The sequence below is a fragment of the Phascolarctos cinereus genome, unplaced genomic scaffold (assembly GCF_003287225.1).
Source record: "Phascolarctos cinereus isolate Bilbo 61053 unplaced genomic scaffold, phaCin_HiC Scaffold_1;HRSCAF=81, whole genome shotgun sequence".
Classification (NCBI taxonomy): domain Eukaryota; kingdom Metazoa; phylum Chordata; class Mammalia; order Diprotodontia; family Phascolarctidae; genus Phascolarctos; species Phascolarctos cinereus.
In genome coordinates this window covers 52,176,528-52,203,394 of record NW_027555514.1, presented here as the reverse complement: position 1 = coordinate 52,203,394, position 26,867 = coordinate 52,176,528, and the positions used below count along the sequence as shown (strand labels likewise).

Below are 26,867 nucleotides of genomic sequence, written 5' to 3'. Positions count from 1 at the left end.
CTGCAAAGTGCTTCAGAAACCTTAAAGCACTATACAAATTCTTGCTATCATCACCATCATCATCATCATCATCATTAATTCAAATGATTGATGCAAATGCTAAACTGGGGAGCACCAAGGACAGTTTCTCGGGGGATTCCACTAGGGGCTTCTTTCCAAGTTAACATCAAACTATTAATGGTGATTTGATACTATCTATCCAACAAGTTCTAAATCTCCTGGTAGGTTGGGTAAACACTCTGTGCTAAACTTATGGAAGAACATGGATAAGGACCTCAAGAGAAGTGAAGGTGGGGGGTGGGTTGTGATCTGCATCATTGCATTACCCAAATTTATGAGATCACAGAGCTATTGGTGCCTGCAAGATGGTAAATATTTAATAAATGCCTGTTGCTATTGAAGTACTGAAATATAAAGTATGAAAACCTATAGACAAATAAATAGTCAATGAATTTCATCTTCCCCAGCAGCATTTTATTGTCTTGAAGTCAGAGAATGAAAGATGATGCCTTCTGCAACATTTTCTTTCTGTCATTCAGGGTAGGACAGTAAGGTCAACAGTGGGATTAGACATCTGGTATAGGGCTTCCCTATTTTCCAAAGGGAGCAGCTTATCTCTAGGCAACATGGAGGAGGGAGTGGCCAGCCCTGTGCAAAATTTGAAAGAGATAATATCTTTACAGGGTTCTGACTTCCTAGTCTTTCTCACACCTTTTGATTTGTGAGTAAACTTTTTATATGTATTTTGTGGATGCCTTTTGGTTTTTACATCATGGTAATTTCAACCTTCCCCACTCCCATTCCAGACAGAAGCAACTGGACCTGTGATTCCACTGGTATAAGACCTCCAGGGTGAGGAAACTCCATTTACAAACACAGGCTGCATTTTCGTTCAACATAAAGTTGTAGAGTTGCCTAGATAGAACACAGAGATTAAATGATTTTCCCAGGGTCACAGAGGGAGATTCTTCAAGGTTCCAAGCTCAGCTCTTTAATCCACTTTACCACACTGTCTCTCATCATGAGGACTCCCTTATCACAAAGAAAAACCAGCAAAAGCATCCAATGGAATGATTACATCTGACAAAAAGTACAATACTCAATGCTAACAGTCCCTAACCTGTAAAAGAGAGAAGCAAGTTGCATTGTCGGTTCTCCAGGATCTTCATTGCTTTTTTGCTTAATGCATTTTAATTCTTCCCAATAAGCTTTTCATTTTACATTGTTATAGTCATTGTGTATATTGTTCTTTTAATTCTACTTATTTTGCTCTGTATCAGTTCACACAGACCTTCCCATGTTTCTCTGAATTCCTCATGATCATCACTTCTTACATCACAACAATATTTTATTACATTTAAATATTTTAATTTTCAGCTAGTCTCTAAGCAATGAGTATTCCCCCTTCATTTCTGGTTCTTTGCTGTAAGGTTTTACTAGATAGACTCCTTAGAGTATTTTTGCTTTTAAATATCATTTAAAATTAGAATTTTATCAAATGTTGTCGCCAGATATCTGTCCCACTTTTTTTTTCTTATAAATTTGTGATACTTCGGCTTGGATGGGATCTCAGAGGTCCCCCTTTCCAACACTCTCATTTTACAAATAAGGAAACCAAGGCCCATAAAAATGAAATGACTTACCAGACATCACACAGTCAGATGTCCAGTGACCACTTACAGAATATCAAGTTACAAGGTCTTTCTCAGGAATGTCTATTTTGAACTACAGGCTTGACTGTATTTGTCTTTTCAAGCTTCTACACTGCATCTTAGAATCTAATATCTAAAAGAATAATACTCTCACATTGTCTTACTTGGGGATGGAGGAACAGAAACAAGGAAGTGGTTTAAAAGGCAATTGGAGCAGTGACCTTACATAGTCACATAGCACACCACATGTATCACTGTGGAAATGTCATCTAGAGCACGTTCTCACACAGAGGATTGTGTTTTAAATGCTAAATATAGATTTTTTTTTGACAATGTCAGGGTATAGATTTGAAATTATTCTTTCTACTCAAATCAGTTGTACTTCAGAGTATGTGATGGTAAAATGCAAAATTATATTGCTGGCCTAGAAGATGCTTTTAGAATTAACTAAAGTAGGATGAGCAGAATCAAGACATTTAGAGATACCTGAAGGAGAAATAAGCCTTTGTTTCGTGGGTAGATGATGAACTCAATGTCAAAGATGTCAACCTAATGGTAGAATCCAAATAGATTCACTGAGTTAACATATGTAAAGGATTTTGCAATCCTTAAAATGCCATATAATTGCTAGCTACTTTAGCTATTATTAAGTTTTTTTCTACCTGAAACATGCAAATAAATTATGATTTCCAGGCAGATGATTCCCAGATCTATATGTCCAGCCTAGCTCTCTCTAGAGTTCCAGTTCCTCATCACCAGCAGCATACTGGATATTTCCAACCTGATGTCCCACAGACATCTCAAACATAGCAATAGAACTCATTATCTTTTGCTTCAAACTCATCTCTTTCCCAAACTTCTCTATTTTTGACCATCCTTCCAGCCACACAGGATTACAATTACGGTGCCTTCTTCAAATCTTTACGGTCACTCATTTCACATATCCAATAAGTGATCAAATCTTGTTCTTTCTACCTCCATGACAATACTTGTATTCAACCCCTTCTTTCCACCTATAGAGCTACTACCACCCTAGTTCAGGCAATAGCCTCCTAATTAGACACTATGTCTCAGGTCTCTGAGTACCACTCCAATTCTTCCTTCTCACAGCTGCCAAAGTGATTTTCCTAAGGTGCCATATTCTCCTGCTCAATGAATTCCATTGGCTCTCCATCAGTTCTAGGATCTAGGATAAACTCTATTTGGCCTTTAAAGACCTTCACAAACTGATCAAAACTTACCATTGCAGCCTTTTAACATATTTCTTCCCTTCATTCTTTCTCTGATCCAGTGAAATTGACCACATTGTTCCTCACACATGACGCTCCATTTCCCATCATCACACCTTTGCGCCGGCTGTCTCATTCCAAGATTGCATTCTCCCATTACCTCTTCAATCCTGTGGTTTCCTTAAAGACTTAGCTCATGCCCTATCTCCTACATTAGGACTTTCTTAATCTCACCAGCTGCTACTTCCCCTCCCCCCAAAATTACCTTGTAGCCGTTTTGTCTCTGTGTGTATATTTATACACACATATATGTATACATGTATACATGTATATATGTACATACATACATTTGACTGTTCCATTTGTGTCTTTGTATTCCCAGTGTCTGGCATGGTGCCTAGATATTGCAGGCCCTTAATAAATGAAAACTGACTAATTGAGTGATTGATTGAAAGACAGAGAAGGCATAGGTGGTTAGGCAGTGCTGTGGTTAGAGCACTTGACTTGGAGTCAGGAGTGCTCAAGTTCAAATCTGACCACAGACTCCAGCTGTGTGACTCTGAGGAAGTCACTTAATCTCTCTTTGCCTCAGTTTCCACAAATGTAAAATAGGAATGATAATGATACCTTCTCCAAAAGGTGATTGTGAGGATCAAGTAAGATAATATTTGTAAAGTGCTTAGAATAGTGCCTGGCACATAGCAGGTGCTATATAAATGCTAGCTATTTTCATTATCATTCTTATTAGACTAGCCTGGGTAATGAACTTTTTGGCTATAGAAGTTCCTGAAAGCCATCACCAAAGAATTATAATCTGTGGAGAGAGTAACCACAATGATGAAGTCATGGGTCCTTGAATACTGCAATAAGAGGGGACAACCTGAAACTCTTGATTTTGAATGTTGTCCACATTCTGAAGGCAAAATAAAGAACTAAATAAATGTAGTAATAATTCACTTATTGGCTATCATCTTTGGTCCTTGGAAAAAAGGGCAAGAAGAAATCTATTTGAGGGAGTAGAGGGGGCTGGATATTGAGAAATAGCTCTTTAAGGTTTCAAAATGCTTTACATGTGATTCATTTGATCTTCATTATTATTATCCTCATTTTACAGATGAGGAGATTGAGGTGAGGTAAGTGACTTGTCAATGGGTCAAACAGCTGGGAAGTATCTTTCTGACTCCAAGTCAAGCACTCTGTTTCTTGTGCCACTGAATTGCCTTCAGTATTTTTAAAGCTCCTCCTAAATCCTACATTCCTATTTGCTTACCTTATATTTGCTCTGCCCTTACACTTTTGAACCCATTTCCACTCCATATAAGACACATTCCAGTGTGACCGACTCAGCCGCATCACAAAGTTCAGCTGCTAAGATTTCAAATGTATTTCTCTCTCTTTGTAACCACAGTCTCCTTGCTTGTCACTTCCATTACTCTATGTGCATTGAACCTGCTCTTGAACCGCAGTGGCACCTCCAGCAAGTCTCTCAATATTTCCCACTTCACCAGTCTACTCCTAGGTGCACAATTTACTCTCTACCTATTCTGACCTTCGTGGAAAGCCGCTTCAATGCTGTCCTTGCTGCCAACTTGAGATTCCTATGCGTATCTGGCCTTCTGCCTTATCCACTGTGTAATCCTCAAACCTTGATCACTGCAACCATCTGTATCAATTAGAATTCCCCAATGATTCTTCATTAATTACAGGACAAAATCCAAACTCCTTAGCCTAACTTTGAAGGCCTTCTACAATCTGACTCTGCCCTGCTAGTCCTATCTGCCACCACTAACCCCTGAATACGCTTTCTCTTTTTCTTCCTTCACACTTTTTGCTCATTTCATTCCTTCTGTAAGGAATGTTGTCTCCATACCTTTCCATCTTACCAAATTTTACCCATTACTCAATACCTAGCTCAGATCTCAATTCTTTCTTCAAACCTTCCTTGACTATTCCAGACTGAAATGATCTCTGTCTCTGTGTCTCCATCTCCTCTCTCTCTCTCTATCTCTCTCTCTCTCTCTCTCTCTCTCTCTCTCTCTCTCTCTTTCTTCTTAGAGGAGAGATTTCCTTGCAGCTTTTGCTACTACTAATCGCTTCCTTCCTTCTGTATAACCACTCCCCCGTCCACTTCTGTGGCAATGCTATCTACTGGTTTTCCTCTGACTTTTTAGCCAGATTAACATTCATCTCTAACCCCTGAAGGGTAAGTGTACCTAAATCCTCTGTCTTTTTCATCTTTTCTTCTCTTTCTATAGTCTATCTCAACTACTTTCATGGTTTCAAACATTAACACTAGATAGGTGATTCCCAAATTTATATTTCCTGTCCTAACCTCTCTCCTCAGGTAAAGTAGTTAAGACAGATTATGATGGACAAGTCCAGATGCTGCTAGAATTAGTAGAAAACTGCCAGCCGGATAATCCCTATATGTCCCACAGGTAGCTCAAACACATCACGTCCACAATGGAACCAGTAATCTTCTACCCAGAACTTGCCCTTCCTCCGGACTTTCCTGTTTCTATCAATCAATTAATCAATCAATAAATATTAAGCACCTACTATCAGGCACTGCGCTAAGCACTAGAGATACAAAAAAAAAAGGCAAAGTATAGTCTCTACCCTCAAGGAACTTACAATCTAATAGGGGAGACAACATACAAACAAAAAATATGTGAAGCTAGCTATATACAGGATAAATTAGAAATAATTACAAGAGGGAAAGCACTGGAATTAAGAGGGGTTAGGAAAAGCTTTCTGTAGGAGATGGGATTTTAGATGGAACTTAAAGGAAGCAAGGGAGATCAGTAGTCAGAGGGGGGGCATTCCAGGCCTGGGGGACAGCAAAAGACAGTGCCTGGAGCCAAGTGATAGAGTGTCTTGTTTGTGGAACAGCCAGGAGGCCGGTGTCATTGGACTGAAAAGTACATGTTGGGGGGTAAGAAGACTGGAAAGTAGGAGGGGACTAGGTTATAAAGGGCTTGGAATCCCAACAGAGCAGTCTGGGTTTGGTTCAAAGGTGATATTGTAGTTTAGTGAATATGGAAGTGACATTTCTATTAAGGATGCCGGCATTTTCCCAGTGAAGTAGTCTAAGCCAGTCCAGGACAGAGCCTTGGGGGACACCCACCCCCATAGTTAGTTAGTGATGTAGATGAAAATCTGGCAAAGGAGATAGAGAAGGAAGGGTCATGGGTAGGAGGAGAGCCAGGAGAGAAAAGTGTCAGTAATTGTGTACATAATTATTGGTATAAAAGTACATGTATATAATTGGCTACTAAGTAAATGTACATGTATTAGTGGCTAATATTCAATTTTTTTTTCTTTACCTAAAAGGGCTTACAGTCAAAAGAATTTAGAGACTGCTGATTTAGATAAGTCCCAGAGAGAGTCATAAGACTAATACTTGTCAAAAGAATACTTCAACCTAGGGCTTCCTGACTTTTAACTGAATAGTATCTCTAGCTGCTTTCATTGTTTAAACTTTTTGGTTTATTTTATTTTTAATTTGTGGGATAAAACAAGCATTTCTATAATATAGTATAGTAAAAAAGATTGCACGTGAAACTGCAAATCTGTTATATACAACTTGCTATTCCATTTAAATATATAATAAAATTATCGTGCAAATTACCTTTTTTCTTCCCTTCTTCTGCCCCCTAGAGATGGCTACCATTAGACACAAATATGTACGCATATGTAAAATTGTTCTATACACACTTCTATTTATTCATTCTTCCTCTTGATGCAGATAGCATCTTCCTTCACATGTCCTTAACTTGGGTATTTATAATAGTCACAATCATTTATTTGCTCAAAGTTGTTCTTAAAACACTATTGCTGTTACTGTATACAATGTTCTCTTGGTTCTGCTCATTTTGCTCTTCATTGTTTCAAGTAAGTCTATCCATGTTTTACTAAGATCATTGAGATAATTTTTTATAGCACAGTAGTATTTTGTACAATCATATACATTTTTTAAAAAGTTGATTAATGATGGGTTATTGTACATGTTAATAAACAAAACTTTGCATAGTTTATGTGGTTAGATTGGTTATGAATATCCAATCTCATTCAGCTATTTTATAGTTTATGATTATGCTAGAGTAATCTGTTTTAAATTGTATCTGAGATAATTATTCAAACTTCACTCATTATCATCAGAGTTTAGCACAGAAATGTTTTTTAACTGACTGATCCCCTGGAGTAATATTCTCAAAATGCAGAATAACACATATATTTTTAGACCCAGGTGATATTGGAGATATATTTTTCATCATCATGCGTATTTGTTAACAAGAGTTTGTCTTCTAATTTTTTTCAGAGGAGGGAAGGGTAATAGGGTAGCAAAAAGGGAAAAGAAAGAAAAGAGTTATTGAAGCATTATTTTTAATGCATAGAAGAACAGAAGAAAGGCCAGAAAAAAAGATCACACCCTGGACAGCTTTGAAAAGTATATGTAGAATTTATTATGTATTTGAAAAAGAAAATCAAAATATAACTGAGATTCACAGTTTAATCATGTATAACTCTATTTTCTTTTGTACTATGTATATGGAAATGTCCATTTTATTTGGCGTTTAAGTTCAGAATTAAGGTCAGAGACTGTTTTATTTTTGTCTTGTATCCCTAACATCCGGTTCCTGGCACATAATAGATCCTATAATACTTGTGATTAGGTGTTTGATGGTCAAGGGGAGTTTTTAAGACATTACCCCATTAGTAATTCAGCAAGATTGGTGCCTACTGGTGGACATAAAGTCACAAATTAAGCTATGAGGAAGCTAAGAAAACTGCTACCAATGACTGAGAGATGTGTTTCTGACCATCATCAATGATCTATGAAAGATCAAAGAGAAAGGGAGAGCTGTCATGGGGCTGGAGAAGGACAAGTGTTATCCTAACTTTCAAGAAAGGAAAAAGATTAGTCTGCAAACTACAGGCCAATGAGTTTAACTTTGATTTTTGACAAAATCTAGAATGTGTTAAAGGGATGTTTAGTAAAGATCTAGAAAAGACAGCAGTGATCACAAGGATCCATTAATGCTTCTTCAAGAACAGGTCATGCCAAATTAACATCATTTTCCTTTTTTTGGGAGGGCTACTATATTGGTAGATAAGGGAAATACAATAAATATTAACTTATCTAGATTTTAGTGAAGCATTTGGCAAGGTCTCTGGTGCTATCCTTGTGGACAATTTGGAAAGATACAAGCTAAAATGGTAAAAAAAAAATTGGGTGTATTCAAAACTTGTAGAATGGCTGTATCCACAGAACAGTTATTAATATTTCTACATCAGTTTGAAAGGGGAGGGGAGGAGGGAACAAGAATTTATTAAGCTCCTACTATGTGCTGGACAGGGTGCTAAGCATTTTACAAATATTATCTCATTTGATCCCCACAACAACCCCATGAGGAAGGTGTTATTATGATCTCCATTTTACAGTGGAGGAAATTGAGGCAGATAGAAGGTTAAATGACTTTCCCAGGGTCACATAGCTAGCAAGTATCTGAGGTCAGATCTGAACTTAAGTCATCCTGACTACAGACCCACCACTCTATTCACTGTGTCACTTAGGCAGATACTATCTGAGTAAACCAGGGATCTCTACGTGGTCCTGTGCTACCTATCAGTTTTATCAATATCATGATAAATACAGATGGTGTGCTTATCACATATGCAAATTATAAAGATAAGTGATAGCCAATGTTGTGGATGACAGGAACCCTTGAAATTTTAACAGACTAGATGTTGATCTGCACCTATTTAGGTGAAATGTAAGAAGGACAAATGCAAAGTACTACATTGGGATTGATTAAAAAAATCAATGTTGTGGTTATAAATAGGGAAGGTTTGACTATAAAACTGTTCATCTCAAAAATATCTGGGGATTTTTATGAAATGCAAACTCAACATGCTTCAAGGTTGTGACAAGGGAGGAAGAAAATTAAATGTAATTTTCAGCTGTATTAAGAGAAACATTAACGTTTAGAACTGGGGATATTATAGTCACTTGTGCACCCTACTATGGCCAGACAACATCTAGAATAGGGTGTTCACTCTGGGAGGCCACATTTTAGAAGATACATTGAAAAACTGAAGAGAGACCAGAGAAGGGTAATCAGGTCGGGAAAGGGCCTTGAGATCATGCCATATAAAATTTGTTGGAGTGAACTAGGAATGTTTAGCCTAGAGGAAAGGCCTGATTGTGGGTTGGGAGGCAGGGAACTGGATAATCATTATCCTTTAGTATTTGGATGTCTACCATGTGGAAAAGGGATAAAACTTCTGCATGTTTTGTTTTGCATTTAGCCTTTCTTTGTATTCCCAGCACTTAGCACTGTGTATAGAACACAGTAGATGCTTAATAAATGCTTAATGACTTGACCTGACTTGGTTTTCTTGGTCCCAAAAGATAGAAATAAGATTAGTAAATGGAACGGGCAAAGAGGCAAAATTTTGATTCCATATAAGGAAAAACTTCCTAACAATTAGAACCATCCAAAAATCAACTGGGCTATCCTGGAAGATTTGCTCCATACTTCAGGCAAAGGCTCATTGGCCTGTGTTGTAAAGGAGATTCTTGTTTGGGTTCAAGTTGAACTAGATGAATTTAAAGTCCCTTCTAACTCTGAGATTCCATGATTTTGTGAAGCCAGCAAGTCCCATTGGCCATGCTTCTCTAGCCATCTGCCACAGAGCATCTTTCAGGCTAACAGGATAGTAGGCTTCTATAAAGGATGCTGTTGGGGCAGATTATTGGAGAAAATAGGTCAATAATTTGATACAATTGGACCAAAAACTTGGTCCCATAATTATCGGAGAAAATTGGTCAAATACCTCAACTTGTCATGACATTTTTGAGAAAGGAGGTACTATGATGAAGATGATCTCCCTTCAGAGCATCTTCTTGAACAAAGCTTCTTGTCCAAGTCCCATCAAAAATACCTTTTTCTAAGCTATGCCCAGTAGCCTGATGTGTGCAATGCTCCTTTTTTTCAATACCAGAATCAGTTCTAGGCCACCAGGCAGAGCCTCTTATAGGTATTTTCATGTCAACAGTTCCCTAATGTGACTGATATGGGTATGGTCAAGACATATGTGATGATTGCCCTATAGTACAACAATAAAGTTTATCAGTAAAATGCATATTATGAACAGATATTGCCTGTTGACAGCTTGTGAATGGCTTGACTTTCTCAGGCAATTTCTCTACTGTATACTTCCTACACACCCAATTAAAGACGTGGTTCAATATAGCATCCCATGGAATGAATCATGTAGTTTGATTAGCCTGAAGAGGTAGGTCAGGATGGTTTGTATTTGGAGTTGGTACAACATAGTCTGGAATCTGTGGTGGTGGGAGGAGGGAGACCATGTCAGCTCCCTTGGCCTCTGTAAAGGGGATTAGATTAGATGGTCTCTAAAGTTCCTTCCATCTCTACCTCTAGGATGCTATTGTCCCATGGCTTCTTAGGGCATCAGCATTAGTTATTTCTCTGCAGTTAGGTGGTGCGATAGCTACAACGCTGGATCTGGAGTCAAAAAGACTCATCTTCCTGAGTGCAAATCTGGCCTCAGACATTGACTAGCTATGTCACCCTGGGCAAGTCACTTAACCCTGTTTGCCTCAGTTTCCTCATCTGTAAAATGAACTGGAGAAGGAAATAGCAAACCACTCCAGGATCTTTGCCAAGAAAACCCCAAATGGAGTCATGAAGAGTCAAATGTGACTGAAAAACAACTCAACAATTTCCAGATGAAAATTCATGTAGTCATAAGCACTGAACAAAAGATTCTGTTAAGTGTATTAAGGTGTCACCCCCTTTCTTTGGTGTTGTCATTTCAGATAGATACAGAGGCAACCTCAAGGCCACACCCTCAGACAAGAATCTAATTAGTCAGTTCTTGTCAGTAACCATTACTACTAAGAATCAGAACATCTCCAGCTAGTTTGCTAAGTCTATCCTCCACCATAGACTATCTCTCCCTAGGAGCACAAAATAGGACTAGTTTTCCTTGTGCCATTCATAAATTTTTTGACCTACAAGTAGACAAGAAACTGCTATCCCAAGAGGGATAACAATATACCGAGGTATACATATAGATTGTAAGTAGCAATTGCCAGTTGCCGAGAGGGATCGAGGGAGAAGGATTGCCTAGTCCTATATAAGCCTTCTGGGCTGTGAAGTCACACAGTATTTATTCCTCCTTTGTGATGAATCTCTCAGCTAACCTGACAAAGATAGAATTAGATGACTAGTTCTATATAAGAAGCATTTCTGATGCTGGTTCTTATAGGGTTAATTTCTGACTTTCTCACAATAGGGGATGTAGCTGATGAGAAATCGCTTTAACCACATCACCAGAATGGCTACTTTCCCTCTAAGGTTTTCTCTCAGTTTGTCCTTATTGACAGTTGCCTCTACTGGATATGATTGCATGAAAGGTGTGGCTTTCACCAAATCGGTATGACTTTGTTTACTGCCTGTTGGGCATCTGAATTCCACAGCCTCATTGTGTTTCCGCTGTTGCCACCCTGATGAATTCATAATGACATAATTAACACTGTAGGTTTGTCTTTAGGCAGCATGGAGGAGTGGAGTGATAAAGAGGACCTGAGTTGAAATCCCAGATCTGCTACTTACAATCTATATGTATACCTCGGTATATTGTTATCCCTCTTGGGATAGCAGTTTCTTTATCTCTAAAATGAGGGGATTTGGACTACATGACCACTGAGGAACTTTCAATTTCTATATCTGAAGTTGTCTAATCTTAATTGTAAAGGCCAGACAAATAATTTGATGTTTATTGTTCATTGTTTTTGTTTTTTTCTTTAGTTGTATTAAACTCTTCATGACCCCATTTCTTGGCAAAGATACTGGAGTAGTTTGCCATTTCCTTCTCCAGCTCATTTTACAGATAAGGAAACTGAGGTAGAGTTAAGTGACTTACCCAGGGTCACATAGTAAGTGTCTGAGACTGGATTTGGACTCAAGAAGATGAATCTTCCTGACTCCAGGCCTAGCTTCTATCCACTCTGCCACTTAGCTGCCCCATACAATTTCTTTACTTTCATGATAACGGCAATCGCTACTTTTGTTGATTTGAGTGAAATTTCATTCTATAGTTGATAGCATGTTCTTAAATAGCTAGCATTTGGTACCTCAGTGCCATATGGCATTTTGTGGTTAAGCTTTGCTCTAACAGTATGATTTAAAACATTAGGGTCAAGAAGCAGTAGTTCCTGTTCATCCTAATTTGATGGCACAGTCTCAGAAGTCAACAACTGCCCTGAAGTCCAGAAAAAAATGTTCTTATACTGATCAGTCCAAAGGCAACAAGAACATTTTTCTACAAAATGACAAAATGGCTCAACGGTGGTTAATGTAGGACTTTCTAAAGTCTTTCTTTGAGTTCAACCATCATTGATCCTTGGGCAGGACATTGTCAGGGTCCTGTAAAGACTGACTATCAGATACATATGAGCTCTAAAGAAGTGCAGCAGAGAGAGAAGGAAAAAGCTTTAGTAGAAGGTATCATCAAAAAGGCATGCATCAGTGCCATCATTGCTCAGCCTTTGGGTGTGCTCTGTTCATAAGAACTCAATTATCTTGCAATATACACTGCAGGAAACTGTCCCAAGTGTCACAATAAAGGAGAAATGTCCACACAAACATACAGGAGAAAGTACCTGGGCAACCAGACTCCCCAGAGCAGTACTGCTTTACCACAGATTTTTTTTTTATCTTCTTCCAAAATATGTAGCTTATGGGATTTGATTACATTAGTTTGGAAAGTCTTATGGAATTATATGAAAAACCATCAAAATGTTCATGCTTTTCAACCCAGCAATTGCATTTTTATGTTTATAATTAAGACTAGTAACCAGAAGGGCCAACATATACAAATATATTAATAGCAGCACTCATGGTAATAGCCCAAAAAAGTAGAAACAAACTATATGACTAATGATTATGGAATGGCTAAATAAACTATTGTATCTGATTGGAATGCAATTTTATTCTACTAGAAGAAATGATAGAGTTGAATAATAAATATGTGAAGACAGGAAATAGTGCAGAGTAAAAAAAAATCAAAAGAACCATTTAAACACTGATTTCAATTGTTTAAAGGAGGTGACATTAAACCAGCAATTCTGATGGCAAATACAACATATGGCATGTGGATTGTCTTGTTCAAGTCCATGTACATGGTTTTCATTTCTTTTACCATTTGATGACAGAAAGAGCTGCATGTACACTCGTTTGCAACCCCTTTAATATTCCTTTGCTTAATTGTTTATGGGGATTAAGATTGTGGTGAAAGAAAGGAAGGAAGGAAAGGAAGGAGGAAAGAGAGAGGAAGGAAGGAGGGAAAGAAGGTAGGGGAAAGGAAAGGAAGGGAAAGGAAAGGAAAGGAAAAGAAGGAAAGGAGGGAGGGAAGAAAGAAGGAAGCTAAAGGAGGGAGGGAAGAAGAAAGGTGGGAAGGAAAGAAAGAAGGAAAGAGGGAAAGAAGCAAAGGAAGGAGGAAGGAAAGAGGAAGGAAAGGAAAGGAAGGAAGAAGGAAGGAAGAAAAGGAGGGAGGGAGAAAGGAGTGAAGATGGGAAGGAAGGAGGAAGGAAAGGAAGGAAGAAGGGAAGGGAGAAAGGAAGCAAGGAAGGAAGGAAACCCTTCCCACACACACACAGACACACCCAAAACAAATACACAGATCCACCCCTATTCCTACTAAATTTCCTTTACTCTCCTTGCTTTTATCTGTTGACTATATGTAGGGTGGAGAAGCAGCTAGTGCCCACATTAGGAATATTGGCCACAACCACTATCTTGCCACCCCACTGATCAACTTTCCCATCTTCCTAGTTATGATAACATTATAAAGGCGTGACATCACACTAGGACTTCTAGAAATCTGAGTCTCCATGAAGCAATGGGAAATTACAGGGAGAGCAGAAACTCTGAACTGAACCACTAACTTCAAATGCAATATAAGAAACTGCTGTAGCTTTTGAAGTAATACCAGAGAGTTTTTTTTAAAAAAGTTTTTTTACTCAATGTATTAGAATAGATCAGTGTACTCATGAGTTTGGTAGAGAAAGGAAGGGAAGGTCAGGAAGGAAAATGCCACTGGACATTTTAGAGGGCATTGAACTATAAATCTAAAGGTAGATTTGAATCCTGGCTCTGATATTGGAGAATCACAGATTTTGAGAGATGGAAAGGTCCGTACTTGTAACAGACTACATTTTCAGTCACAAGGACTGAAAGATGTAGAGAATGCAATATCTGGCTATGGTTTATTGATATTGATTAAAATTAAAAATATTCATCTTGGTAGAGTAAAATAGAATCTTAAAGGCTTGCCTTTCACAAAGTGTCCCCCATCCATATATTAAGATCACACAAGATTATTTGAAAGGTGCAACCATAGAGGGAACTGTTCAAAGATGATCTGATTATCTATATCACTAACGGTATTAAGCAAGGAGGCGTATGCTCCTCATAAGTGTCCCACACTATCAGAGGATGGCCACTCTAGATTCCAAATGGATGGTGAAATCCTCCAGATATTCCTATTAGCATATGACAAGCAGTAGCATTGAACAACATAACACAAGTGCTGGCCCATGGCTGTTGAATGGATGAAATTCCACCTATATCGTTTAACTTCTTAAGAAGAATACCCATTGCTGGATATCCAGGCCATGCTCTTTCCATGTGAAATGAGCATTAGCCAACTAAAAAGACTTTGGTTATCCATGATTTGGATATATGAAGAGGGAGAATTAGAGGACTGTATTGTGACTGTAGATGGACAAAGTTTTTACTAAAGGGACAGATGGAATGATTGGCAATCAGCCCACCTTCCTTCTTGTTCAGGCTCTGACACTAATTAGCTGTGTGATCTTGGACAAGCCATTTAGCTTCTTTATCTGTAAAATTAGGGGGTTGAATAACCTGACTTCTAAGGTCCCTTCTAGCTCAATGCCTATGATGCAGTGATAATCTAGTGAGACTAAATAGTATTGAAGGCTGCTTGTTCTTTTGCATCCTCTGATTTTAGCATACTTGCCCGGTGAAAAACAAAGGGTGTGTAGCTATCAATGATGTGATAAAACAAGAATTTCAAGGCGTTCCAAAGATTAGAATGGTCAGAGGAAGATAATTATAGAGATTACAGGTAAAGTGAATGAAAGCATGATTGTTTTGAAACCGTACATAGGTAATATGCTATAAACTAGAAAGGCTGAACTCAAAGGATCAAGTGTTAATGGTTCAATGTCTAATTGGTAGGTCTATAGTGGAGTATTTCAGGGATCTGCGCCTGGCACAACGTTATTTAACGTTGTTATCAAAGACTTAGATAATTGGCACAGATGGCCACATTATCCATAGAATTTGAAAGTCGGAAAAGACCTCAGGAGCTATTTGAGTCAAGCCATCCAGAAAAGGAACCCTTAATACCTGGCAAATGGTCATTCAACCTCTCCCTGAGGAACTCCAAGAAGGAGAGATGCATCCTTCCCTCCCTTATGGCTCATTCCACTTTTGGACAGCTCCATAGCATAAATCTGATTACATTTCAACTTTTGTCTCCATAAGTGCCTCAATATTCTCTATACATGTTACTTAACTGAAGACATCCTTTTTCTATCTATATAGAGGAAAATTAAGGAGTTATGCAATTAGAAGAATTTAAATGATTTTAGAGATAATTTATGGAGTGTGCAATCCTGTCTAGTCAATGACTGAGAACATGGCATAAGTTCCACTCAACAATTTACTGAGTCATTTGGGAAAGAAACATAAATGAATAGTTTTAGAGCTAGAAGGGAGCTTAACAGACACCTGTTGTATTTTACAGATGAGGAAATTGACTTGCCCAAGGTCACATGGGTAATAAAAATGAGAGGTATTATTTGAATGTGAGTCCTGAGAATATAGCATGGGTCTTCTTTCCACTCTACCAAGAAGATACTCAGTTCCTCAAATTCTATTATATACATATAGTATACATATAATAAAGTTTGCAAGGGGTAAACCTTAAGCTATAGAAATGTTAGTTTAAGGTTAAGTACATCATTGATATGAAGTAAGCAGTTCTGGGTATTTCCAAAGTGACTATTCATAGGCAATTTTTAAATATTTGGTCTCTTTTTTAACTTTCTTTTTAGCTTATTCCCCAAAGATGTGGGAGGGGAGAGAGACAGAGACAGAGAGACAGAAGAGAAGAGAAGAGAAGAGAAGAGAAGAGAAGAGAAGAGAAGAGAAGAGAAGAGAAGAGAAGAGAAGAGAAGAGAAGAGAAGAGAAGAGAAGAGAAGAGAAGAGAAGAGAAGGGAAGGGAAGGGAAGGGAAGGGAAGGGAAGAGAAGGGAAGAGAAGGGAAGAGAAAGGAAGGGAAGGGAAGAGAGAAAGACAGGGAGGAAAGGAGGGAAGGAGAGAGAAGGACAGAGAGGGAGAGGGGAAGAGAGGGACAGAGACACAGACAAGAAGAGAATGGGAAAGTAGGATGACTGCTAGCCTTTGAGTTAGGTGTCCTTGATTCAAATCCTGACTCTAAAGATTAATATTCCATACACTCTGTATACATCTTATGTTTACATGTTGTTTCCCCCTTTAGAATGTGAACTCCTTGAGGACAACACCTGTTTTTGCCTTTCTTTGTATTCTCAATACTTAGCATTGATGCGCAGTAAGCACTTGAAATAGGCAGTGGGTGGCTCAGTGAATAGAATGCTGGGCTTAGTGTCAGGAAGACTCCTCTCCCTGAGTTCAAATCTGGCATCAGACCCTTACTGGCTGTGTGACCCTGGGCGAGTCACTTAGCCCTAGCTATCTGCCTCAGTTCATCATCCATAAAATGAACTGGAGAAGGAAATGGCAAACTGCTCCAGTATCTCTGCCAAGAAAACCCCAAATGAGGTCACAAGGAGTCAGATATGCTTGACTGAAAAAGCACTTGAAAAATGTCTGTTTACTTACTAGCCATGGGATTAGAGAGACCTCTCTGAACTTTCATTTTTCTACTTCTAAACTAGCTCAGAGAGCCTAAGCTAGAAGGGACCTCAAAAGCCATTAAATCCAACCCTCTCATTCTACTCATGAAAATTAAGTGTCTTGACCAATGATACCTAGGTAGTATGCATCAGGGGCAGGATTTGAATCCAAGTCCTCTGATATCCAACCTAGTGCTCTTTCCCCTGTACCTCATTGCCTCCTATTTGCCATACTCGCCTCACAGAATTGTTAAGGCAGTCACATTGTAAACTTTAAAGTACTGTAAATATGGATTATTCTCTCTCAGGTCTCAGTTTCCTCACCTGTGAAATGGGGATAATAATACTCATACTATTTAACTCCCAAGGTTGTAAATAAGAAAGCTCTTTGTTAACTTTCAAGCATTGTATACATGTGAAATTTTATTCCTAGCTGCAACATATTTTAAAAATCCTCCCTGAGATGATATTGACAATAACAAAAGTTTCTGTTGAAAACAAATGACCGAAATGGAAATTTATTGTTTTATATTGAATCCTCTCTTATACTTTGCTGTGTACATGGAAATGTTTTTTTTTTTTTCTCATTTTATATTTAAGTTTAAAATGAGTAAAAAAGAAAAAGAAAGAAAAGAAATGGCGAGATTTCTATTAAATTATTTATTGGCTCTCCCCTATTCCGTTCAATGTCCTTTACCTGTATTTTTAATCTTCCAGCCAGGTTGAAGAGAGGTATACTCCTCATTATACACAAACAAAATTTCATAATTTCGTATTTATTGTATGATTTCTTGTCCTGGCTGAAATGATCTTGAAGCGATTGAAACAGTTATTTATCTGGCAGCTCATACATAAACAATGAAATGTTTGATAGTTCAAAGTTCATATGTGACTTGGCTTTAAAGTTAGCAGATAAAATGATGTTATTTTTTTAAGGTTGTTAAGCTTATTAGGTAAAGAGAATGTTGCAAATAATAGTAAATCAAATAGAAATGTCAGCCTCTTGAACAAGATACGTGTTAAGTCATACTAGATAAATGAGGTCATGCAGAACTGTATCTTTAGCCTAGTGAAAATTGACAAGGTATTATAAACCAAAATAAACTTCCTCTTCTATGGATGAGGGATAAATGTATTGTAATGAGACTTCACTGAAACTCACTTCAAAGTAGTTGCCTTGGGAGACAATACCCTTATTCCAGTAAGGCTTCTATTGTTGAGACTTAGAACTGCCTTCAGAGCCAGTTTAAGAGTCAAGCAAGTTTTGTTAGTCATACAACTTTGCTTGTGATCCCAGATAGTACTGCTAGGTGGAATCATATACTCAATTCACTGGCCTGAGCTCTGAAAGCCATTTGGTTCTTTCAAAGGATATAACTGACCCAAGAAAGAGAATTTGTCCCCTCTTAATGAAATGAATGTTTGAGAGACCCGAAGAGAGTTCCTAAAAAGAACATTTGGGCTAGCAGCACAGATTCCTTCCAATAAGTCCCTACATTTTTGTCAAGCTAACAAGCATTTATATATAAATACCTACTCTATACCGGGCATTGCTGACCTAGAATGCAAAGAAAGACAAAACCAGACACTACTATCACAGAGTTCATAGTCTAATAGGGGAGATAACATGCAAACAACTGCGTACAGCCAAGATACAAAAGATAATCAACAGAAGGAAAGCACTAGCAATGAGGGCAATCGGGAAAGTCTTCTGGTAGAAGATGGTGTCTTAGCTGGGAAGCCAGGACATGGAGAAGAGGAGGAGGAAAAGTCCAGGCATGGGGGATAGTCAGTGAAAAATGGCCAGAGTCAGGAGATGGAATGTCCTGTTCAAGGACTAGCAAGGACAGTGTATGTGGGTGAGGAGTATAAGAAATTGGAAAAGTATGAGGAGGCTAAGTCACAAAGGCTTTCTATATTTTATCCTGGGGGTGATAGGGAGCCACTGGAACTTATTGAATGGGGAGTAATATGGTCAGATTTTGCCTTTAGGAAATAAAATTGGACAGCTAAGTGGAGAATGGACCATAATGAAGAAGGACTTGAGGCAAGGAGAGCAAGCCCGAGACTATTGGTTGGTTGTCCTTCGTGCAAGAAGAGGATTGAAATAATATCACAATGTCAAGGTCAAGGTACAGCGTGTCCACCTGTGGCTGACCAAACCAGTACGAACTCAGAAGGCTCTACCACCGGTCCAGCACGATAGGCTATTACAGTGGTCCAGGCAGGAAGTGATAGGGTTGTACCAGGGTGGTAGCAGAAAAAGAGAAGATGATATACATGAGAGATGTTATAAAGACAGAATGCACAGTTCTTGTTAAAAGATAGGATATGGCAGGGTAAAAAAGAGAAAGGAGTTGGGAATGACACCTGCATTGTAAATCTGGGTAACTGAGGATGGTGGTCCCATCGACAATAATAGGGAAGGTGGTAAGAACTGAGGGTTTGAGGGAAAAGATAGTGAGTTCAGTTTTGGACATGTAGGGTTTGATAAAAAATATTCATTTTTTAAATTAATTTATTTTGATTTATCAACAATTACTTCCATAAGCTTTTGAGTTTTAAATTTTTCTCCCCATCGTTCCCCACTTCACTCCCCAAGATGGTGTGCAATCTGATATAGACTTTACGTATATGTTCCTATTAAACCTACTTTCACATTAGTGATGTTATAAGTAAGAATTAGAACCAACCAGAAAGAGGAAACAAAACACAACAGAAGAAAAAATATTTTAGCAAATAATATGCTTCGATCTGCATTCAAACTCCATAGTTCTTTCTTTAGATGTGGATAGCATTTTCCATTATGAGGCCTTTGGAGGTGTCTTAGATCCTTGATGCGTTCATTTTTGAATATATAATAGTCAACTGGAAATTCAAGACTAGAGACCAGGAAAGAGATAAGGGCTGGAAAAATAGACCTGGGAATAATCATAATAGGGATAATAATTTAATCCATGGGAGCTTTTGAGATCATGAAGTCAAATAGTATAGAAAGAACAGAGGGTCCAGACATAGACTTGGAGGACATCCACAGTTAGTGGGCATAAATAGATGAAGATCCAGCAAAGAAGACCAAAAACTGATGGTCAGGTACAAAAGACTTTGAAGACCAAACTGAAGATTGTGTACTTTAACCTGGAGGCTATAGGGAATCTCTAGAGTTTATTGAATGTGGCAGGTGCAATGATATAATCAGATTTGTGCTTTAGGAAGATAAACTTGTCAGCAGAGTGGAAGACGGAATGTAGTGGGGAGAGCCTTGAGGCAAGGGAGATCAACAAACCAGTAGATAGGAAAGAGGAGAACGAGGAGAGAGCAGTGTCCCAAAGACCTAGAAAGAAGAGAGCATCAAGGGGAAGAAGGTGAGTAACAGTGTCAAAATAGCTGAGAGAGTTAAAGAATTAGTAAAGGCTATTAGATTGGGCAATAGTGAGATCATCAGTAACTTTGGAGAGAGCAGTTTCAGTTGAATGATGAAGTCAAAAACCAGACTGCCAAGAGCTGAGACAGTGAGAGGAAAGGGAAGCAGAGATACTGACTATAGATGGTCATCTTCAGAAGTGTTCACTCTTGAACTTCCTCCTAGGCTGTGCCCAGGGCAACTTGTCATTATCCTCTTGGCCCTAGACCTTATTTGGGTTTACATAGCCTGGCAAAGCCCTGATCTTTCGGGGATATCGTCAGTTCAATGGCTTTTGCTTCAGGTGGTAACCGGGAGAGCATGAGATCCAAATTCTTTGAGTTCATCGAGTGTTGTGTCTTAGAATGAGTCTATAAATTCATTAATAAATGTCCCAAGTTCAAAATCCTGTTAATTTTTTGTTGGGTAAGAAACACTTTTTTAAAAAATTTCTACACTGTTTAAATGAATCAATTCACAAGGATAGGGAGCTGGTCCAGTGATCTCATTGATTTAGGGAACTCCCAGATGATGAAACTTTCTTTGCCAGTGCAGCAGATCAGCACCTTCTTAGAAAGTTGTCTAGAGTACTGAGAAGGTAGTGGACTTGCCCAGGGTCTCAGAGCCCCATGTCTTAGAGGCAGGTCCTGAACACACAAGGGCAGCTGTCTTTTCACTACCCCTTTGCTGCCTCATTAGGGGCACTATTTAAATGAACTCCTCCATAACCTACCTTAACACTTGGTATCTTTGGTATTATTTAATTTCTCAAGTGATCATCTCAGAGAGATAATGGGGAGTAACAGGCACAGTCATTTGTGTGTGAAGTACTAGAATACAAAGACGCACGGGTCAGCCCTCAAGGGACCTATGGTGTAAGAAAACAGAGGGGAAGGGCATAAGCATTTATTAAACACCTACTATGTGCCAGGCACTGTGCCAAGCATTTGACAAATATTATCTCATTTGATTCTCACAACAACCCTGGGAGGCAGATACTATTGTTCTTAACGAATTACTTTGTATTCGTTTATCTGCGTGTCTGTTCAGTATCACCCTTAGGCCTGGGCAACTGCTGGCCATGTGGGCAATATGGCTAAAGACATATGCCAGCTGGGAGACCATGGGCAGATCACTCAAATCCATAGTGCCCTAGGCTAGTGTTCTCCAAACTAGTTTGATAAAGCTTTCCTCTAAGTAAAAAATTTGTGTTGATTTAGAAATTTTATTTATGTGCTACTATACTAATAAGTTATATTATAAAACACAAAGAGTAGACATCAAAAAAAGATAAAAGGGAAATAAACGCTATATATTTATTAATAGTACCAAAATATTTTTACTCCCACTAAATGTTAATTTTTTAATCTTTAAATATTGATAGTAACATACTCTCTGTGTTCTGAGCAGTTAACCACTTACTATGTCCTGTATTTTGCTACTTAGAATTTCTGCTATGCCCCATGTTGGCTGCTTAAAAATTCTATATGCTTTTCCTAAATTCTTATTAATTCACAAATTAAACCACTATTTCTTCAAATTTGTTTTTAAAATATATCACCATCGTTAGTGTTTTGACTATAACTATAATAAATTTAAAACTTCTCCCATCAGAAATCAGTATGATTTTATTAATAGAGTGACATTAAAAAAAGATGTGTGATCATCTCCTTTACTACTGCACCCTGAGGACCACGGGGCAATTCGGTCTGACTTGTGGCTCCCTCAGGGAGAGGATGTTATCTTACTTTTCTGTTTGGACAGCCAATGCTTAACACAATACCTAGCAACATAGTGAGTTCTTCCTAAATGCTGGCTATTAATTCATTCATTCATAAGAGGAGATGAGAGAGAACAGCAGTCCATGCTGAGAGAGGGACCATGAGTGAAAACACAGAGGCAGGAAGGCCCACAGTAAGTACCTTAGTATGACTGGAGCAGAGAGTATATATTGGGAAGAATGGGAAATTAGATTGGATAGCCAAAATATCGTGGGATTATATTCTAATTGAAAAACTGGGCAAAGGAAAGTTTTACAGGATGGGCAGTAAAAGCACATTGTCAGTTATTTGCCCGGGGAATAATATGATGAAATTAGTATTTTAGGAATATTAAGTTGCTTAATGGATGGAAGGGAGAGAGGCTGTAGGCAAAAGGATCAGCTAGGAGATAAATATGATAATTCAGGTGTGAAAGGAAGAGGGTCTTGGAAAAAAAAATAAAAGAGGGCCTTGGATTAGGGTGGTAGAAGTGGGAGTAGAGAACACTCCACCTAGAATGATTCAAGTTGGCCAGACTTAGCCAAGCCAAGGTGCTGGGCATTGGCTCCTGAGAGAGACCAGGTGGGGCCTGGAAGCTGCCGATTACCACAATCCAGGAGTATGGATTAACGTGGGTCATCCAAGCTGAGAAAGGGAATGGAGGAATAGAAAAAATCTAGAGAACTATGATCTGAGGACCAATGAATTAAAGTGACATCAATCAGATGGTATAAGAAGCCAACTAGCTTATCAGATAAGCAGATGTGAGGCACAGCAATTGTGGTATCATAGTTCAAAGCAATAGTTGTAAATTCTCTGAAGATAGCAAATTGTACTGTACAAAATTTCTTTATGAATCAGAGCTCTTTAACTGTATGTCTCAGCATTCTTGCCTAGGCTTGCCCTGAACTTAAAGAACCTTAAGAACTTAAAGACAGAATCTCAAAGATAAATTGGAAGGTAGAGGGATGTTTTGGGGGCAATCAGTTAACACTTATTAAGCACCTACTGTGTGAATTGAAAGGTAGAGTAGTGTAATTCATAGGGCCCTAGACTTGGAAGTAAGCAGGACTGAATTTAAAATTCTGTCTAGGACACTTACCAGCTATGCGACCATAGGGAAGTCTTTTGACCTTTCTGTGCCTCAGTTTCCTGTAAAATGAAAAACTTCTGGTTCTAAACCTGTGATTGATTACTGCCAGGTACTAGGAAAACAAATATATAAATTGAAAAGCTTTATGGATTCTAGAGCTATGTCCTATCCCTGCCACTCAGAGTAACAATTTCATGTTAAATAATAAATAGATAATACATAGCAACTCATAAAGTGTCCGTATAATAACCCTTCCCTTTCCAATGAATTCCACCTTCCACCCCAAAGACCTGTTCAAGTGTACTGTAGTACACTGACCTAAGGACTTGGCCTTCTTTGACCCAAAGGTAAAAAAATAGAGGTTGCCAGGGAGGCAGCCCCTAATATTCTGGTGAGTTTCATCTTTACCCAAGAGACTTATAAGATCTGTAGCTTCAGATCTATAAATCTGGAGCCCTGAGAACTTGGGCTCCTCCCAGAAGAAATATAAACTTGAGTTGCTAGGAAGTTAACCTCTCACCTAAAAGAGAAGGTAAAAGACCTGGAGCAATATCTTTCTATTCTCCCAGGTTATCGGGGGAATGAAATATTCTTTGAAAGGATGGAAGACATATTTCAAAGGAGAAACAAAAGAAGAATAGAGTCTTTAGCTGTATTAAGAAGTTGGGGAAAGGAATATAACCAAGAAAAAGAAGAAAAGAAGGATCCCAGTACTTTTGAAACAAAATCATGAACAGAGATATGCTGGAGCCATTTCTTACAGGTTACAAGAGTTGATTGTTAAATTCTCAGTATGTGCATTTACACCTCAAAAAATTAACAAATGCTACAAATCAGGGCTTGATTATATCATTTTGTTGTTGTCTAGACTTAAAAAAGTGATTGATAAAATTATGATAATGCTAATTAAACTTAAAAGTGGGTCCTGTGTACATGATTTTCCCCATTAAGAGAGCTGGTTATTAAACATTTACCAGCATAACAGGGTTCTTCCAATAAAGGATAGAACTAGACCCTCTTAAGAGAAGCAACTTCTATCTACCTCCAAAGAAAGAATTGATGGAGTCTGAATACAGATCAAAGCATACTGTTTTTCAATTTATTTTTTTCGTATTTGTTTTTGTCTGTGTTTTCTTTTACAACATGATTAATATGGAAATATGTCTTGCATGATTGCACATGTATAACCTATATCAAATTTTCTCTTCATCTCAGGGAGGGAGCAGAAAAGGGAGGATAAGAATTTGGAAAAAAATTTAAATGAATGTTAAAAATTGTTTTCACATGTAATTGGGAAAAATAAAATATTCAAAAATCATTTTAAAATAATAAAAAAGATTTTAAAAGAGAGAAGCAGCTTCATATGCTCCAAGGAATGATTATGTGGATACACAGGCACTACTAAGAGAATGACCTCGAGGAAGAGGCAAATAACTATGGTTAGGGGCTTCCTGATGATGAGTACTGAGACTGCCAGATGTTAACCTGGTATGAACAAAAGATAGGTCTGATATCTACTCCCCAAATGTGTCTGGAAGAAAAGAGAAAACCTCTTAAGAAATGATGCCCTTCACTACAGTGACTCACTCTAATGACGTACATTAAGACACATGCTGCCACCAGAAAGAACAAAAGCATTGTTAGATATTGGAACCAAGGAAATGGAGACCTTGGGAATATAAGTATTGTTATCCTAGAAAATGTAAGCTTTTTAAGGGCAGGGTCTATTTTATTTTTGTCTTTGTGTCCAGAATATCTAGCAAAGAGGTTGGTGCTTAGGAGATGCACGGAAGTGCTTTGATTGCTCACTGTTGCCACGTGAAGGTAAAAACTTCAGGAATGAAAGGTGAATTTAGGAGTAACAATAACAATAAAAACAATTATATAATAACAACACACATACATACAAACACAATTTTACTTACCAACATTTAGGATGGTGCTTACAAAAAAGGTTTGGATTTTTAGACTTTGGTTCAAAAAGTCTTGGCCATGGAGGGAGTGAACTTAACAAGGAATAATAAAAATATGTTTATCTGGAATCTTGTGACTCTGATCAAGAGGGCTTGAAAATGGAAATGGAGGGAAAAGAGAAAAACTGCCTGCTTACATATCTGCCAATTTGGACTCCACAGAAAACTGCAGGCATCACATAGGATGAAAAACATCAGTAGTGAAGACCAGTAATTCAAAGGAGATAATATCCAAGCAAAGAGCCAGCAATAAAGCCCATGGGCTCACAAATACACAAAATAAGTAAAAGTTGATTAGTGACACTGAGGCAGAGAGAAATATTCAGCCTCGTTGACATCTCTGAATCCTTGTGGCTTTAGACCTATGATAGAAATGTGCTTGTGGAATAGCAATCCTTACTCCAGAGAAGCAGAAGAAATCAAAGGGATGGTGGGTTAGCATTTCATGGCATACGTAAGATTTGCAGGAATTAGAATGGGGAGGACCAAAGAAGGCCATTTGGGGAAAGATAATAGTGATAGGTAGCATTTATAGCTTTACAGATATTGCCTTATTTAATCCTCCTTCTGTCTCCCCAACTCCTATTCCATTTCTTCCTTCTGCCCAAGTAGTCTGTTATATGTTACACAATGGCTCTTGTTTCCACATCCACACAGAGAGAGAGAGTTAGGTGTATTGACCTAGAGGAAATGGAATGGGAGTTTGGGAAACAGATCACAAACTTTGCAGAGAGGAATGATATAGTAGTGGTGAGAAAGAACAAAAGAAAGAGACAGCAAGAGGAAAGAAGGAAAGAAGGAAGGAAGGGAGAGAGGGAGGGAGGGAGGGAGGAAGGAAAATGTATTAAGTGCTGACTGTGCTAAGGGCTGTGCTAAGCACTTGATCTGTAGTACTAAAGCAAAGAAAGCTTACTCTCTAATAAAGGGAGACAACAGGAAGAGAAAAGTGGGGTCCAAGGCGAGGTATTTTGGTTTGGAAAGTTACAAGGATGGTGAGTGTGAGAGACGAACTCTCAGAAGTGAAGCTTTTCAAAGGTCAATAATTCTTGATTATTACTTTCGACATCCTCCCCCGCTCAGACCCTGCTTTTAAGAACATAACAGAAAGAATAAGCTCTGCCCCCAACCTGAACTGTTTGCCCTTAGCTTCCTGCCTTTCTCTTGCCTCTGGGATAAGGGAGAAGGGGATAGGAAGAAACTATTTGGGATCTGGAATGTAAACCCACTTCCCAGTCAACGGGAATAAGGGATAGTGGTGGGTGGGGATTTGTTTGCATTCAGGTATATAATCCCATTTCTTTTTGCGTGCTAAGTCTCTGTCCTGCGTGCATGGGAGGAGCACACAGCCTTCTCACAAGATTGTAATAAAGGTAACCTTTGCTTCCCACCTTGAGAAGTCTCTGAGTTTAATTTCAGTTAGGGTTGCTGCCCCACACAGTGAGTGAAGCCACAGGGGAGTAAATTGACATACTCTTTGAGGAGTAAAAGCAGAGTTGATTTGATTGTTTCCAGAGCAGGAAAGGAGGAAGAGAACTCTGAGGAAGGAGCAGAAGATACACGTATAGGCACCACTCTTAGTAGCTGGTGAGAACTCCTGGGAATAAAATGAACTGTGGCCCAGAACTAGATGTAGGAATAGACTGAGGTGATGCCCAGTTCAGACAGTCTCCAGGATGGGAGAATTCAACTATCCAGATACCTTCTGAAGTTTGTTTGCTTTTTGAACAAATACAAAGCTGCCTGTATTTTTAATTG

General features: G+C 38.4%; 1 protein-coding gene across 3 annotated transcripts in view; it reads right to left on the bottom strand.

Moving 5' to 3' along the window:
• Window positions 1-26,867, bottom strand: part of ABCB1 (ATP binding cassette subfamily B member 1) — a 200,808-nt gene that overhangs the window by 96,946 nt on the left and 76,995 nt on the right. The window contains exon 1 of one of the 3 annotated variants that reach the window (XM_078151865.1): window positions 1,644-1,731. The exons of the other annotated variants lie outside the window; for them this stretch is intronic. The gene's annotated coding sequence lies outside the window, so the exon portion shown is untranslated. Of the gene's footprint in view, window positions 1-1,643; window positions 1,732-26,867 lie in introns of those variants that run through there. 3 annotated transcript variants of the gene reach the window in all.